Here is an 18,352-nt window from a genome sequence, read left to right on the forward strand (position 1 = left end):
ATGGAATGTGCAACTTATCTTCTCTCAGAAACTCAGTCAAATCAATCCTCTGCATGTTTCTGTATGATTGAGAATAGCCACATCAACAAAAGTGTGTACTTATAGATATACATATTTTGCGGTCATTCAAAACACCAGTAACATTTTCTAGGGTGAGGAGAGAAACTGGTGCAAGGTCAGCCAGGGTTATATTTTAATTTGAACCAAGCTCATCACTCCTGATTGGTTTACTTTTGCATTAATTTGAAAGTTATTAACCTTGATTTCAAATCTCAATCTGGCTTTGCTCCTCCTTTATAACTTTCTCCAACCCCAGAGGAACTCAATGCCTCTACAATTTAGGGCAGTTCACATCCCTGATCCTAAGCACTCATTCACTGGGAGCCATGCTTTCAGATATCTGGAATTCCTTCCTAATTTTCTTCTTTCAAGACGCTCCTTACTTTTTTATTCCTTACTTTGTGAGACTGCCCTTTAAATTTTGCTTGACAAATGAATGGCTTGTGATATTTTACCTTAATGAGTTGAAAGAAATGCAAATGTTATTGCTGTTAAATAGGGTAAAACAGAAGTCCTCAAAAAAGTTCCATAGGCTTGTTTGTTTCGACACGAGAGAAATCAGAATCATCATCAACAAATTTGTATTGTGGATCAGGTTCAATTTTGCATGTCTCCACAGTTGATAATGTGACTCGCTCCTCAAAATGGCTCATAGAACTGTATTGCAGAAAGATATTGTTTTTGGAATAAGAATGAGCGCGACAAATGGCAGAAATAAAATCCCACAATAGCACTATGAAGGATGTTTAAAAAATGAATGAAAGCCTATTGGGTTGTCTCATGCTGAGGAAGTTCCCTGGATGTTTATGTTATGATGTATGAGGCCATTTTATCTTAGACAGCGCAAGAAATATAATGGAAAGCAATATTAATCAGTTCAACGATATTGACTGTTTAAGAACAAGGCACCCAAATTCAGCTGCAGTATTCATGGCTGAACACTTCCACCGCGACCAAAGAAATCCATCACAAGCTGAATTCCTAATGGTGCTACAGCACGCTCATCACAGCGTCTTTAACCAAACATTGTTCATTTCATGATTTAAGGATTTTTGGATTCTGAAGAAAGCCACATGTAACACGAGCTCCTGCTGAGACCCAGGACCCACACACTGCTCTGGACAGCAGTGTTACTGGTTGTTGCTGCAAACAGCCACTGAATGAGAGTCAGCGATTTTCTGCAAGGACGATCAAACAAGAGTGTAAATGCAATTGCCTGTTGAGCTAATAATACACAGAGAAGAAATCAAAGGAGAGTCAACATTTTATGTTGGATGATGTGGGTGAGTAAAAATTGTAAGTAAATAGATGTGAGCTTGAGTGTACAAACATAAGTGACTGCACAATTCTGTCAGTTATGAGATATTATAGTCTAAACGACTCCAGTTTTCAGCAGCAGCCACTGCATTTGACGACTGAAGGACAGGTTTGGTGATTCGTGGCAGGATTGTGATGTGACAGGGACACCTCAAGGATGCAAGCTGCTCTGTCACAGTGCCACTGAAATTGAGTTGCATTCATCCTGACTACTGGCCAATGTTACCTCATACTGTTTAAGAAGGAACTGCAGATGCTGGAAAATCGAAGGTAGACAAAAGTGCTGGAGAAACTCAGTGGGTGCAGCAGCATCTATGGAGCGAAGGAAATAGGCAACATTTCGGGCTGATTCAGTTTGACTTTAAGTCCGTTGAAGGTGGAATCCCCAATAATGACGGTGTCACTGAAGATGAAAGGAGCTGACTGGAATTTCTTTCAAGATGGGCACCTATGTGTAATGAGTATTGATCAAGTCTTTTGAGGGCTGGTACGAGATGGTCCATTTTCAATGGCAATGGCATTTTGACAGCCCAGAATGATTGTCATGGGACATTGTATACAAATACGTCAGGAGTACAGTAGTGGCCATGACTTGAGCATTGGGCTAAAGCAGGCATTTGGGAAAAGCTGGGAGAGTTTTACTCTTCCAAGAATACGATGCTGCTTTTTACAAACAGAAAAGTCTATAAAGAATAAATCGTTCACTGTGACATTGAACAATTATTGTAAAAAACAGTTGTTCCTGATGTAGCCCATTCAAGATCGCAGAAGGACATGACATCAACATCCTTCCTCTCCTCCACATTCCCTTCTTTGCAATGCTCCATTTGGAATATCAAGACTGGCAATAGATTTTGGGCTTTGAAGGCAGAGAGTGCAGAATATAGTGTTGAATATAGTGTTGGAAAAAGTGCAGTTAAAAATGCAACGGCCACCATGAGGTAGATTGGAAGATCAGGAATACATCCTCAGCATTCCCGAAGATCGGAATTTATCCAGTGTGTGCGTGCATGGGAAGCATCGACAGAATTCCACTTTGTCTCGTCAGTCACCACAGAACCCACAAAGTCAGAATGGAAGCAAGATATCCTCAATCCTGATGGAATGCCCGAGGCAATGATGGATTGGGACGTTTTTCTTACCTTGTTAAAGGGGCTATTAAATGCTTGCTGAGGGCAGGGGATCGAAGCTAAGGGTTAGCAGCCTTAAAATGACGTTGTGAATATTAGTGAATGAAAGCTTCGCATGTTCTTCCAAAATTCCTTGCAGGATATTTTAATGGAGGCAACAAACTGGAATAAACAGCATCTTTGTTTTAAAAGTGTTCAAAAGAATCTCACACCAACTTGTTCAGAGTTAGTATGTTAACATTCACATCCTCCGTAATTTTAACATTCCCCGTAATTTTAGACTCTAGGTTTCTTTGCACCTTATGCTAATGAAATCTAACAGTGTCCCATTATATTTGAATCTTTGTTGCATCAGTGCATGGTATTAAGGAGCATGCGAACAGACCATTAGTTTAGTGATTTTGCTCTAGGCCTGAAATGACCGAGATTTCCCTGGAGTTATTGCTCCACAGTCTTCCTGTCTCACATAATCAATAATATCTGGCATTCTATACATAAAGAAGCTAAGCAGCATATGCAATTCTCCAAGCATGCATTACGGAACTTCCTGAGCTTATCTTGAACCATTCGGCTGGAGCAAAACGGATGCACGACTCCAAAAAATCCAGGCGTTTCACAGGAGGGAAAGGGAAGCCGGTCTCAGCCTTGCAGGGAATGCTAGCTAAACTGCAGCAGTGTCTGGAGACTGTTGTGGGGTTGTGACCTTCCTGAATGTTCATAAAAAGGGCCTCATTCATCATAATTCATCTCAAAACGTTAACCAAGCTAATGGGGTGATGTGTGAAAAGTGATTGGACGGTTGGAAATCTGTCTCCTGGCTCTGATGGAGAGGCTCTAATTGATTTCATTGTGTGGTAAATAACCCGCCTGCACACAGCATCAGATCATTGCCTAACTGCATTTCAATTGATTTGCAGTAATCACTGAACATTTCTTTTAAACAGAAATGTTAAGAGCTTGGTGTATGGGAGAGCATAGAGCTTTGCAAAGATCAGAGGATAATTGGGGTAAAAGGATGATATGCTGCTTGCGCAGACTGGCAAGATATTTGTTATTTTTAATGTTAAACTGACAAACCATTCAAGAGTAGACACAGAATGTTGGAGTAACTCAGCGGGACAAGCAGTATCTCTGTAGAGAAAGAATGGGTGTCATTTCGGGTCGAGACCCTTCTTCTGACTGACGTCAGGGGAGTGGGCGGTAGAGAGATAAAATGTAGCTGGAGACAGTGAGACTCGTCGGAAAACTGGGAAGGGGGAGGAGATGGAGTGAGAGAGGGAAAGCAAGGGCTACTTGAAGTTAGAGATGTCAATGTTCATACCGCTGGGGTGTAAGCTGCCCAAGAGAAATATGAGGTGCTGTTCCTCCAAATTGGGCTGGGCCTCACTCTGACAATTGAGGACGACCAGGACAGAAAGGTCAGTGTGGGAATGGGAGGAAGAGTTAGTGTTGAGCAACCGGTAGATCAGGTAGGTTTAGGCGGACTGAGTCTCCAAATCATAAAGGAAATTCGATGGTTTCTCCTCTTCGCTGAAAATTAAGGGCTTTCTTCAACAGTCTGAAACTTTTGTTACCTAAAATTCTCTAGAGCATAATTGCTCATTCGTGACTTCTCGCATTATTTTCTGTCATCTTATTGCCCATCCCTATTCGTACTTGTGGTAGTAGTGAATCCTCCTGAATGTCGTTGGTCCATTTGCTGAAAATACTCCCTCAGAGAAGGCACAGGGTGTAGCTGGTAGAGTTGTTGTCTCATGGTGCCAGAGACCCGGGTTCAATCCAGATCTTGGGTGCTGTCTGTGTGGAGTTTGCATGTTCTCCCTGTGACCACATGGATTTCAACCCACATCCCGAAAGCCACGTGAGTTTGTATAGGTTAATTGGCCTCTGTAGTTTGCCCCAAGGGAGTGAATGCTAAAGTGGGATAATGTAGTGACCCATGGCGTGAATGAGTGATCCATGGTCAGTGTGGTCTTGGTCGGCCAAATGGCCTTCTCCATGCTGTATATTTCAAGACAATTCAATCCAATGCTTTGGGTCAGAGTTCCACTGTTTACAGGCAAAGTTTCATAATTAATAAATAAATAAATAAATTTTGGTGAAAATACAAATCTTAAATTCTGAGGAAGCAGGTAAACAAAACCGCTGAATTAATATGCATGGTTTTAGCCAGTTTCAGCCAGGAAACACTATGGGAACACTATAATTGACCTCGATGAGTTAGAAAAGAACTCAGGATGGATATCATTGGATATGAAAGCATAATGTTCATGGAATTGTTACAGCACAGAAGGAGACCACTCTCTACATTCAGTTTCCCAGATCATTGGGAGTAAGTGCGCTCGCTCATGCATATCCCAGCAAATGTTTGACTTCTAAATATTTGTTCAATTTCCTTTTGAAACTCACAAGAGAATCCACATCCACATTCACTCCATACTTGGACAGTAACTCTAGATTATTATCATTCGTTGTGTGAGAAAAAATACTTTTCCTCAATCACACCTAGATGGTGTTTAGTCAACCACTTAAAAGCTATGTTGCTGGATTTAATAACACAGAGGAATGGACTTAAGGTTGAGAGGCACAAATCCCGTAGTACCAATCAGGGAATACAATACTGTACAGTTAATTAAATATATTTGGGGGGAAAAAAGCAAGTCCTAATATTAGCCAGGGGCAAGGATCTGGCTTCAATCATTTGAGCAATGTAATGCTGCCAAAACCCAATGGACTTCCCAATATCCTTTAGGTACGGGTGTCTGCTATCTTTACCCTGGTTGGTTCTTGTGTGATTCCCAATCCCCACCAATATGGTTGACTTGAGAAGATATCTGCCAGGTGAGACATATAACTAATAATGACATACACATTACTTTCAGAAACATAATGTTCACAGAAGTACCTCACTTCTTTATTGCTATCCACAGGTGTCGTCTGTCCCACCAGAGATGGTTGCATAGGATTATACAGGTGTAAGGGAGTGGTTTTATGGTCTGAGTTAGTGATTAAACTATCAACAGATCAGATTTAGCTCTGCTGTCCTGCAGCGTTCAGTTGCTAGGATCGATCACAAACTGAAATCTGATCACTTTTGGAGCAGCGCATGAAACATCTATGCTTTTGGAAGAGTGCTTAATAATGATATGGGTGCAGAGGTGGTGCAGTGGGCAGTTCCCTGCTGGTGTGCACCCAATCCAATTGTGAATGGTAGTAGACATTTAAATACCTAATTACATACTAAGCTCTACGGACATTTCAATCCATAGTTACAGCAAAGCCGATAACATGAGTAAAGTATTTGCAAACATCTTCGGCCGGAAGTTTTGAATTAATGGATTATCTTAGTCTCCTCCTGAGGTCACTCCAATGACAGCTATTGTGATGATAGGACCTCAGGAGGTCAATAAATGGTGAAAGACACTGGCTGCAGCAGAGACTGCACTTGAAGTCTCGTGTCCCATAACTTATTGGCTCAATTCAGGGTTTTTCTGTAGAGCATGATACTATAGCTTCTACCAACATTGTGAAAAATTACTCACATATATGCAACCTGCTAAAAGCAGGACAAATTCAATCTGTTCATTTACCAACCCATCAGTCTACTCACAACCACTTACAGTGATGGGAGATGTCATCAGTGGAGTTCGTGGAGCCTCTCACTGACCAGTGAATAGGTTGTTCCCTATTCATTTTTAGTTTGGTGAGGAAAACCAAACCCCCTTTCAGCTTTGGTCCAAAAATATTCATAAAAGATGAATTCCAAAGGTGAAGGCAAAGTGATCGTGAATGAAAACAAGGCAATATTTGACTGCATGTCACTCAAGAAGTCCGAGTAAAATTGAACCAGGGGAAAAACAAGAGCTGGAATCATACCTATAATTTGATGGTTGTGATTGTTAGAGACCGAATAACTGAGCCACAGGGTATTGATCCTAGAGATATGGAGGGCAGGGCCCTGGATGTAGCTGTTTGGACATTGACCTTCACTCCATCATATGGTCAGAAGTGGGTATATTCACTCCTGGGTTCAGGCCCCTGGCTTGGCATGTAACACCATCACTACATCTCAAAATACAATCTTCACTACATGTCAAGTGGCTTGGGATCATGATGTGACTGACTCTAAAGCCTTTCCATTATCATCAAGTACAATCACATGTCAGGGATATGTTGCAGTTCTCCCATTTGGCCTGGATGAATAAGCCACAATGTATTAGATAGACACAAAAAAGCTGGAATAACTCAGCATCTCAGGCAGCATCTCTGGAGAGAAAGAATGGGTGACTTTTCGGGTCGAGACCTGAAACGTCACCCATTCCTTCTCTTCAGAGATGCTGCTTGCCCTGCTGAGTTACTCCAGCTTTTTGTGTCTATCTTCGGTTTAAACCAACATCAGTTTCTTCCAACAATGCATTCCAGGACAAAATAGCCTTACTGACTTGGAACCCCATCCACCACTAAACATTTACTGCCTTCACCACCAGTGCAGCATGCTGCAGTGAGCACCATCTGCAATGAGGCAAGCCTTGTTCAAAAGCATCACGCAGACTTAACAAGCTCCACAATTAAGAAGGACAAAGGCAACAGGCACGTGATAATATCACCACTCCTGACTTGGAAATATATCACCAATTCTTCATTGCTGTTAGGTCAAAAACCTGGAATTCCCCATATATCTGAAGCTAATTTTCAAAGGCAATTAGGTATGGGCAATAAATGCTGGTTTTGCTAGTTACAGGAAACAGTTTGAGTGAAGACAATTCATCAGATGCTATCAGTGCGACATATTTTGGTCATTAATTCAGTTGCATACTGAAATACTATTGGATTCTGATGCACTTATGGGAGGGTTGCCATTTTTATGTAGACTTTTAAGAATGGCTGCAGGTGCATTCAAAATATATTTGAGCATACACATTCCTCTGCTTGTTTTTAATGAGAAAGTAGGACTCAGTTCAAAGGAGAAACTGAAAAAAATTGCAAAACCTTAATTAAAGAGGGAGAGTTTGGCAGAAAGCAATATGTGCAATGCAAGTCTTCCGTCACAGATTCTGAGGATAAAAATAATACGATGCTGAAAAATGCATTTATACAATGAGCATAACACATTGCGATTCGCTTTGAAGCGTACAGTTCAGGAACTACTGAACTATAACACTCCAGGAGCATCTGTTTTTCAAAAACCTACCAGCCATTTTATCCTCTGGTAAACTTAGCCATTTACTTGATTAACAGTATTAATAATTCATGCAAGGAGTGTGTGTGATGGTTAAATGGCCCATTCTTGTTTTAATGCTGCTTACTGCACGATCGTTATTAGGTAAGAATCCATTGTATGAAGACTTATATCTCGATGGGTCTGTTAGGACTCAACACCAGAACTTGAGCTGATATTATGCACCGTTCCAAAGGAATGCAAGTAGCACTTGTCCTCTGATGTGATGTGAAGCTTAGGCCACATCCTACTTATTTTTTCTGGTGAATATTCGTGAGTTTTGGTACGAGTTGAAGAACAGAAAGACAAGCCACGGTCTTGCCTAACATAAAACGCCGACAATAATTCACGTTCGTCCCTTTGGCTGTCGGTCATTGAAGGTGGAGAACCACTACTATATTTATCAAAAGCAGCTCTTTCCAAATTCAAACACATAGTCAAACTCAAAGGTGGAAACACCTTGAGGTGTTTGACATTGTAACAAAGTGTGATATAAAAGCATTTTTTTTCTGCCAGGAACCTGGTAAAGCTCGGCTGCAGCTACACCAAAGCTTTGACATCCTTCTTTATAGGGGGTGCCCTGAATGCGGCACAGTTACGAACAATGATTTATAAAGAATGTAGAACACAGAACAGACCCTTCAGCCCACAATGTCTGCGTTGAACATGATGTCAATTTAAACTAATCTCATCTGCCTGTACATGGTTCATATCCCTCTGTTCCCACCCATTCACATCCCTGTCTAAAAGACTCTTAAATGTTATTTTTATAGTATCTGCATCCACCATTCCCTCCATTGTATAAAAAAGCCCAGCCTCACAATTCTCATATAACATATAACATATAACAATTACAGCACGGAAACAGGCCATCTCGGCCCTACAAGTCCGTGCCGAACAAATTTTTTTTTTCCCCTTAGTCCCACCTGCCGGCACTCATACCATAACCCTCCATTCCCTTCTCATCCATATGCCTATCCAATTTATTTTTAAATGATACCAATGAACCTGCATCCACCACTTCCACTGGGAGCTCATTCCACACCGCCACCACTCTCTGATAAAAAAGTTCCCCCTCATATTACCCCTAAACTTCTGTCCCTTAATTCTGAAGTCATTCCTCTTCTCCTTTAAATGTTCTCTCCTCACACCTTAAATCAAGGCCCTCAAATACTAATTTGACATTTCCACCTTGGAAAAAGACTCTCACCATATGCCCTATCGATTTCTCATCATTTTTAAACTGAGGTTGCCCCTCAGCCTCCAAAGCTCCAGAGAAAAGAATTAAAGTATGTTCAACTTTTCCCCGTAGTTAATCCAGGTAACATCATAGTGAACCTCTTCAGTACCCTCTCCAAAGCCTACACATCCTTCTGTAATGTGGCAACCAGAACAGCATACAAATTCAAAATGTGGTCAAACCGAGGTTTTATATAGCTACAATATAACTTCCCAACTTTATTCTCAATGTCCTGACCGATAAAGACAAACATGCTATTTTATCCTAACCACTTGTGTTTTTCACTTTTCGTGAGTTATGGACTTGTACCCCAAGACTTCTCTACACATCACTGCTCTTAAGTATCCTGTTGATTGTATAAACCTTTATTCTTAGATTTGACCTCCCAAAGTGCAATACCACCCACTTGTATGGATTAAAGCCCATCTAGTTCTCTGCCCATATTTCCAATGGGTCTACATCCTGTTGAATCCTTTGAAACATTCCTCACAATCCATAACTTTGCCAATTTTTGCATTGTCTGCAAACTTAGTAATCAGTCCACCTACACTTTTATCCAAATCATTTTGTACATATTTCAAAAACAAACTAGGTACCTGCACCAAATCTGCGGAACACCACCAGCCGTAGACCTCCAGTCAGAATAACATCCCTCCACCACTACCTTCTGTTTCCCATCATCCACTTCAGTCTGAAGAAGGAGCCTGACCTGAAACGTCACCTGTCCATGCTGCTTGACCTGATAAGTTACTCCAGCACTTTGTGCCTTCTCTTGATTTTATGCACTGTGTCTCCATTATTATCAAGGATTCTCACATGGGTTTATAATATATTTATCAAATTATTGTGTCACATTCATCAACATTAGTTGCCATTTCGGCACATTCCAGGGGAGTTCATGTATGTGCAGCTTGCAAATGCTTTCAGACTCCTGGGTTCAAATTCAGAGATGTTAACAGGAGGGGACTTGTAAACATAAAAGTGAGACCACATGGGAATGTGATTAAAACCTGGAGATTTGTGCCACAGCAGGTTAGTGAGAGAGGTAACAGAAGGGAAGAAGAATATAATAGGGAAAACATCTAATTTAAAGTTGATCCTGTAAGGAGTTTGTGATTTATGCCACCACTATCTGGGACAAAAACTATAATTTGAAAATACAACGCTTCAGTTACGTCGCCTTCTGATGTAGGACATTGTCACACACTTGCTTAAGGATTTCTACAATTGTTTGTTTACAACTTTTCCATACCAGGTTTATCGACAAAATGTCAAATAGAAGGAACTCCTCTGGTACATGGCTGCCTCTATGAAGGTCTTTCTCCATCATATGTCCCTATTGTGATTTTCTTTCAATAATTGGGCTGAGAGTTGTGGAAGAAGTGCTTTAAACGGCTTGCAAATCGAACTGGACCTTGTGCAATCTGTTGCACCTATTTGGTGCCTAGGTTTTTCATTACTGTAATCTCCAAATCTATTTATTGTTAGAATGTGCCAACATGCTTCTTCGTGAAGATCGAGCTGCTTGCACATTAAAGAAACCAGACATCCAGTCATTATTAAAATTTCATTTTATGGCAACAAACGCATTCATTCCAACTGTGGCAAACTTCTTTTGGGACCCTTTGTCTGTGAATCCTTGCTTAAAACATTAAAGGGGCATAAAAACTCAAATAAGGTAACATGTGCATCAAGAAGAAGGTATAGGCGACTGAAAACCATCCAAAACTATCATCATGCTCTTGAGCGCTACACAACAATACTAATCTCATGGACTGTCTTTCATTGGACTGAGGGCTTTTGGGTTTTTTTGCTCTAGAATTGGGGTTATTAATTTATTGAATTGTTATTTATGATATATTATCTCTACGTATTGTGTTTACAGGCCTGTTATGCTGCTGCAAGTAAGAATTTCATTGTTCTGTAGACAGTAAATATGACAATTAAACACTCTTGATTTAAATGTAGGTTTAACTTTTCTTTTGTAAAATTAAATACGTTGCTACATTCACAGGGTCATTGATCCAGCCCTCTGGATTATTACAACAATAGTGAGTGTGTCGTGTTGTCAATTGAGACTCACGGAGAAAGAATCTGTCAATTGTTATTGGAAATAGGAACTAGAGAATAAGAAGTGACATAGAGGGACATGCATCTACAACAAGGTCAAAATGTAAACCAGAGCACAATTGATTTGGAATCAAATTTGCCACCAAGATAATTAGTTTCCACTTTATGACACCTGAAGATCTATTGTAGTATTTTATGACCCACAATGTTACACAAATGGAAGCACCTATGCTTAGTCCCATGGGGGGGGGGTCACAGACGTCATCCTCATCTCCCATACAACTGTGGTTCCAGTCTTAACATTGTCAATGACAGCACTTGTCTGTTAAATGCCATATACTTTTTCTTCAGATAAAAAATGTTAATCAAGGTGTGATCCAATTTTCTCAGAGGAATAAAACTGTCTCATCTCTATCTTAAATGGACAATCCCTTATTTTAGATTTTCCATCAAGAGGAAACATCCTTTCCATATCCATTCTGTTACAACCTCTCACGATTATACATTTCACCCAAGTTCACTCTCATCTTATAAAATCCAGCTGGTAAACACGTAGCCATTTCATTCTTTACTCAGTCAACTGCTTCCAAAAGCATCAACAACCTTTCTTAAATAGGATGACCCCAGTACTGTACATTACTAGGCACTTCCCCACTCACTATGTCCTCGTTTTGAGTCTTTTGTCAGAAGTGGCCCATTGCCTCTGTAGGTAGGGACTCAATATTCAGACAGGGATGGCATCATGTCTTTAATGTGTATGATTTCAAAAGACTACATAAGCACAGTCAGATCCAGCGTTTATGTAACACACGTGTGCAGCACATGAATGGCCCACCCTGAAAACATACTGGAAAATATTCATCCACAGGTACTGGAGCAACATTCTGAAGATAGACGAAGAGCGTTTGCTGGGTGAAATATGAGAAGTTTCAAGTTGGGTCATACTACCCCACATTAAGTTTGGCATCTAAGACCCTTCCATTGTTGACTTGTTCAGAAGCTGCTTTCCAAGCCATACCTAGTTCAAGTGCACATTATTGATATTCTTTGAATTTCTCCATCTGTAACCTTCAGTGGTCAATGAGCAATGACTGCATCCAAGATCAGCTGAACCATTAAATTCTATGCAGATCAGTGTCCTCCGTGACTATAGATTATTTATCCAGGCTCATACCTTTTTAATCCATCAGCATGTGGTCAAGTCGTTTTGTTTTTAGCCAGTGTGTGGGGTCTTACTCAGAATTTCAAACAGGCTGATTCTTCAAAGCTTCTGACCAAATTCAGATTTTATTTCTTATAATCCAGCTCAATAAACAAATTATTATTAAAAATATGTTGTGTTGTGGTTTGTGTGGAAATAATATTGTTTAAATGTAGATGGCATATGCCATGTACATCTACAGCTTAATAATGTAGGGGATTTCTGGGCTGGGAATCATAGAACGATGGGGCTTAGCAAGATGCTAGTTCCACATGTGCCAGCTCTTTGAAATGAGCCTTCCATTCAGTATCACTCCTATGCCCACATTACCTGGTTCTGTAAAATCTTCCCTTTTAAACATTTTGAAAATAATTACCGAATCAGGTTCCTCGATCCTTTCTGTCAATGAACTTCACATCACAACAGGTGCTTTCTGGGGCAGGGGTTGGGGATTATTTTGCAACGTGTTTCTGCTGTTTACACGAGTTTCCATGTGCTCTTGATTCATGATTTTAGGTTTCAGTGTCACCTTGAATGTTCCTTCTTCTCTGAGTGCTAATGGGTATTGGATTTCCATGGGTCAAAGTGATGCTACATTTTTCAAGGAGATTTTGAGTTTATCCTTGAAGCTCTTCTTTTACTCCCCTGATTATAGTCTCAAATGTACAAATGGGTTTGTACACTGGCCATATATTTAGCAGAAGATAGACACAAAATGCCTAATGTTTGTGTTTTCACTTTCCTCCCTGTAGGAATGGCAAGTTTACAATTCAGTCCTGAACTGGTGAAGTAGGAAGTATGGCATAGGAATAACAAGCAAAAGCGGCCAACACTGAAACAACCTCTCATCACCCCATCCCCATTGCAGCTCATCATAAAGAACTGCTCCTTCCTGTCTCTTCCTAACTTCTACAGAAGCATCACAGAAAGCATACTGCTGGGTTGCATCGCAGTTTGATTTGGGGACAGCTCTGCAAGAAATTGCAGAGTTGTGGATGTAGCAAAGTCCATCTCACAGACCAGACTCCCCACCATTGTCTCCAAGACTTCACACTGACTCGGGAAAGCAGTCAACATAATCAAAGACATTTTCCACCCCTTCTTCTCGCTCCTGTCAGGTAAGATGCAGAACTTTGAAAGCATACATCACCAGACTCAGGAACAGTTTCTTCCCCTGTGTTATCCGGCTTTGGAATGGTCCTTCCATAAGCTAGGGCACAGTCCGATTCCCCTCTACCTTGTCATGGACGCTGCACTTTGTCTCTGGAACTCTCTATCTCACTCTACCTATTGTATGTGAGTTTGGTTTGATTGAATTTATGTATAATATTATCTGGCTTGATTGGTTGGCATACAAAACAAAGATTTTCACTGTACCTTGGAACACGTGACAATAATAAACGTAACCTAATCAAACCTTACCACCATTATGCATTCCCCCACTCCTTAATTCATAACACATTCACCACAATTCTGCAGCAATAGCATACTTCTCCAGTCCTAACCTTTATTAACAATTCAAATTATTTCCCTATCTGATGTGTTGGCACATATTATGCATCGTTAAGAGGTTTGAACTTTGGTTTCTCATTTGAGTAGTTCAAGAAAGCACTGACATATTGAGTCTTCTTATTGTTATGCCATCCCAGTGCCACAGTTTCCATCCTTGACTGATCATCACGTCATGTGTACAAGGTCAATTGAGAATTGAAGAGTGTCAGAACTCGAGTCGATATCACTTCTTCCTAAAATGTTGTGTTCAAGGCCAATTGCAAAACACTGCCTGTTGTCCTGGCTGAAATCAACTCAATGAATATAGCCTTAAAGCATTGAAGCATTTTATTTTATTTTATTGGCTCTGCCAACTAACCTCTTCAATCTACCACTGGAATATCTGAGATCAATTGCTTTGCAGAGATTGTTTGAACTAATGCGCCCAATTCTGAGAGAATTCCCACAGTTTGGCTTTAGATTCAGATATATAATATGATATGGAGCATACATTATTCGCACGAGGCTATGATCTTGTAGAGGAGAACAATAAGTAACCTTTTTTCCAAGATAAGTGAGCTTTTATTTTCCCTTATGTTGCATTTTATTCCCAATGTTATAAATAAGATGATACAAGTGGGCACAGGGACCTGGAAGCAAGCAATTATAAATAGTAAAGGAAATAAATTGAATGGAGTAATTAGCAAGTCAAGCAGCATCTTTAGAGAACATGGATAGGTGACGTTTTGGGTCTGGACCCTTCTTTAGACTTCACTGAAGAAGAGTCCCTCAGAGATGCTGCTTGTTCCGCCAGCACTTTGTGTCCTTTTATGTAAACCAGCATCTGCGGTTCCTTGCTTTTCCATTATAAATAGTCGTTGGAAGACACAACGACTCAACCCATAAGATAGGTTTTGAAAAAAGACCCCAAAATGTATTCTAGCTGCTGAAAATCTACTTACCGTGCCACAGTTGGTTACATTCTGACTCCTGAGTCCATCCACGATTGGATTCGAATATTGAATGTGAAAGATGCCTAAGCATATTTTTATAAGCATTATTCTGCCACTATTCACATCACACAAGCAGATTATCATCACGTTGCTGTCTGTGGGAGTGTCCCATTTAAGCGATGATACCTCACTGGTTGTAAAACACTTTGCAACAACCTGCAAGGTGTTATATAAATAGAAGTCCATTATAAAAAAATATTTGCTGGAACCATAGTGAACTAGTTTAACAACATTGGACCAGAGTTGCTCACCTCCCAGGGGACGAGGATCATAACATAAAACTGCCCCAAATTTGGCACTATCTAACAACCTCATTCAAGGCTACTAGTTGGCTGGTGTGGGAAAGGGTCAATTGTCACATGGGTTGAATCAGGACGTGAGGTTCTCAGGCTCGGATTGATTAATATTGTTAGCTAGAGTGGAGAAACTTTCCTGCGTCACACCTGACCTGAGTGTCTGATGCCTAAGAGGAAAATGTTCCATTCCCAGGAAGAGCATCTCAGATCTCTGTCGCAGTGTAATAATTAAAAATAGGAACATGTATTCACTCTTTGGGAAAATCCACTGGGGATATCAGGCTCCCAGTTTGTTAATCCGTCTCAGAGAGGCTTGGGAGACTGACTTACAATTGAACACAACTTTCCAAAGCCGGACACAGTTAACCGTTTACTTTGGGCAACGACTGACACCAATGCTCACAGATATTAGTGCTGAACTTCTGTACATTTACATCAAGATGCTGCTTTTGTTTGCTAATAACTGAGATCTATTTATTCACATGGTTACAATTCTAATTGAATAAGATCCACTTTTTTTCAACAAATATGACACCGAAATTGCAAATGCTGTAATTTAAAAATTAAGTACATGAGAAGCTAGTGTTCAAGCTGTTGCCTCCATTTTTAAAATAAAGGACTGAACCTTTAAGGCATAGTGGTGCAGCTAATAGAGCTGCTGCTTCACAGTGCCACAGACCTGGGTTTGATCCTGACGCTGGATGCTTTCTGTGTGGAGTTTGAATGTTCTCCCTATGACCCAATGGGTTTCCTCCGGGTGCTCTGGTTTCCACCCACATCCCAAAGATGTGTGGGTTTGTAGTTTAATTGGCCTCTATAAATTGCACCTAATGTGTAGGGAGTGAATGGGAAAGTGTGATAACATCGCAACTGTGAGCTCTTCACATCTGCAAGACAAATAATTGCAAGAATATCGAGAGGATCGGAGGTAGAAGTGTTTGGGGACACAGTAATGATCCCTCAATATCCTATTGCATATGCACACAAACTCACCGGTCAAGGTCTACTTTGCTGTGACCGTTCCATGCCAATCATGGTCTTGAATGTATAACAGAATGTTGCAGAAGTGACACCATGTCTGGCATCACTGCACATGCCCCACACCCTGGGGGAGCCAGGTCAAGTATCCTTCAATGCACCACTCATGCACAAATGCACATTACAGTTAGCAACTGGGTTTTACATTACATTGATTCCTGGAGCACACAATTATCTTGTTTGGTTCAAACTGTGGCAACTCTGCAGAATCAGCCTTCACCCTCCCCTGGTCAGCTTTAGCAGATGAATTTGTTCTGCATTGAGCTGACATATCTCTCTCCTTCCTCAAATGAGTTTGGCAAAATTCAGCCTTTGTTCAGCTTTAAGTATGACCATCAGTCAATCCCGTGGCCTGAAACTCATTTCTCCTGGCCTTTGTGAGGAAGAAGAGGCAATCAGTGCATTGATATTAGAAAATCTGGCCTGATTTACAGTACGTAATTCATCACAAAAAAAAATGCGATGACTAACATCAGCCAATGAAAGGGTTAAACGGTACAATATTAATGCATGAAATGTTCAAAGATAGCAAAGCAGTAAAAGTTTGTGGGAATGTGACCAGATTGCACTGATAGACCTGAAAATTGAACTCAGATTGCACTGCGCGCGAGACTTACCAAAAAGTTAATGAACTGAAAGTGACCTTGATCAGTGAGTCAGAGACAGGGATGTGAGGCACTCCCCTCTCATGCTGCCAACCTTTGCTATGACATTCATCAAGCTTCCTCCTTGATCTTTCAACCACAACTTGTATGTTTTCTAATCAGCTTCTAGGCCTGAAATGCACCTCCCAAACGTCCCACAGAATGTACAATATCCAGCAAGGGTTAACCCTTTGAGGATAATTATGATATTTATGAGTCTATGAGAACTGATATAATTAAGATTTTATCAGCATAATAAGATGGAAAAGCTGTAAACGAGATGAGAAAGATGCATGGCAGAGAAAGGAAGTGTAGGAACATAGGATAAAACTGCGCCAAAGTAATAAAAGGGCCCGACCACAGGGGAGTAGCGGATGAGGACGCCTGCTCAGTCCATCTAACTTCTCCACGTAGAAAGAGATTATGGTCTTCACAAGATTCAGGCAATAACGGGTGGCACGGTGGTGCAGTGGTAGTTGCTGCCTTACAGCGCTTGCAGTGCCGGGAACCCGGGTTCGATCCCGACTACGGGTGATGTCTGTACAGAGTTTGTACGTTCTCTCCGTGACCAGGTGGGTTTTCTCCGAGATCTTCGGTTTCCTCCAACACTCCAAAGACCAACGATGTACAGGTTTATAGGTTAATTGGCTTGGTGTACGTGTAAATTGTCCCTAGTATCCTATTATCCACTAGTGGGATAGAGTTAAGGTGCGGGAATCAGTATCAGTATCAGTATATCTTTATTGTTATTTCCTGAGTACTCACATACCCAGAGGAAACAAAAAAACGTTGCTCAACCAGTGTCCATTCAGTGTGCAGTGCAAATAACAACAAGTAAATCGAAATAAAAATACATATATCATGAACAAATTAAATTAAACACTCTACCCTCTACTAAACATCAACAGGCGTTCCGATCGACAGCTGCTGCAGTGTGTCAAGGTTGGTGGTTGGCAGGGGGCTAAGTCCGTTTATCAGTCTTATAGCCTGCGGGAAGAAGCTGAGGAGCATCCTGCTGGTTTTGCAGCTAATGCTCCTGTACCTCTTCCCAGATGGCAGGATGGAGAATATGTGATGCGATGGGTGGTAGGGGTCTTTGATGATGGAGATGGCTCTGTTGATACATCTCTTCCTGTATATGTCCAGCAGGAAAGGGAGTGGAGCACCAATAATCCTGCTGGCGGTCTTCACAATCCTGTCAAGTTGGTGCCGTTCGTACACCTTGCAGCTCCCGAACCAGGAAGTGATGCCGTTGGTTAATGTGCTCTCGACTGTCCCCCTATAAAAAGTTCGTAGATGTGTAGTGGGGAGACCTGCTTTACGTAGTCTTCGGAGAGGGTGTAGTCGCTGCTGGGCTCTCTTGACCAGTGCTGTGGTGTTGGTTGTGGACGTCAGGTCATCTGACAGGTGGAGTCCTAGGAACTTCACGCTGCTGACCCTTTCCACATCAGCTCCATCGATGTGCAGAGGTGTATGGTGTTGTTTTCCCGCCCTCCTGAAGTCAACCACCATCTCCTTAGTTTTTCCCACGTTGAGAATGAGGTTGTGGGATTTGCACCATCCTGTGAGCAGCTCCACCTCCATCCTGTACGCCGACTCATCATTGTCACTGATGAGACCCACCACTGTTGTGT

General features: G+C 41.2%; 1 protein-coding gene and 1 long non-coding RNA gene across 2 annotated transcripts in view; one reads left to right on the forward strand and one right to left on the reverse strand.

Moving 5' to 3' along the window:
- Positions 1 to 18,352, reverse strand: part of bcas3 (BCAS3 microtubule associated cell migration factor) — a gene marked incomplete at its 5' end in the record, with an annotated part of 612,428 nt that overhangs the window by 143,927 nt on the left and 450,149 nt on the right. The window lies entirely within an intron of this gene.
- LOC129710592 (uncharacterized) lies at positions 757 to 13,655 on the forward strand. Its single transcript, XR_008725696.1, has 2 exons — positions 757 to 1,343; positions 12,989 to 13,655. It is a non-coding gene; the product is annotated as an uncharacterized LOC129710592 (long non-coding RNA).

The sequence above is a fragment of the Leucoraja erinacea genome, chromosome 28 (assembly GCF_028641065.1).
Source record: "Leucoraja erinacea ecotype New England chromosome 28, Leri_hhj_1, whole genome shotgun sequence".
NCBI classification, from domain to species: Eukaryota; Metazoa; Chordata; class Chondrichthyes; order Rajiformes; family Rajidae; genus Leucoraja; species Leucoraja erinaceus.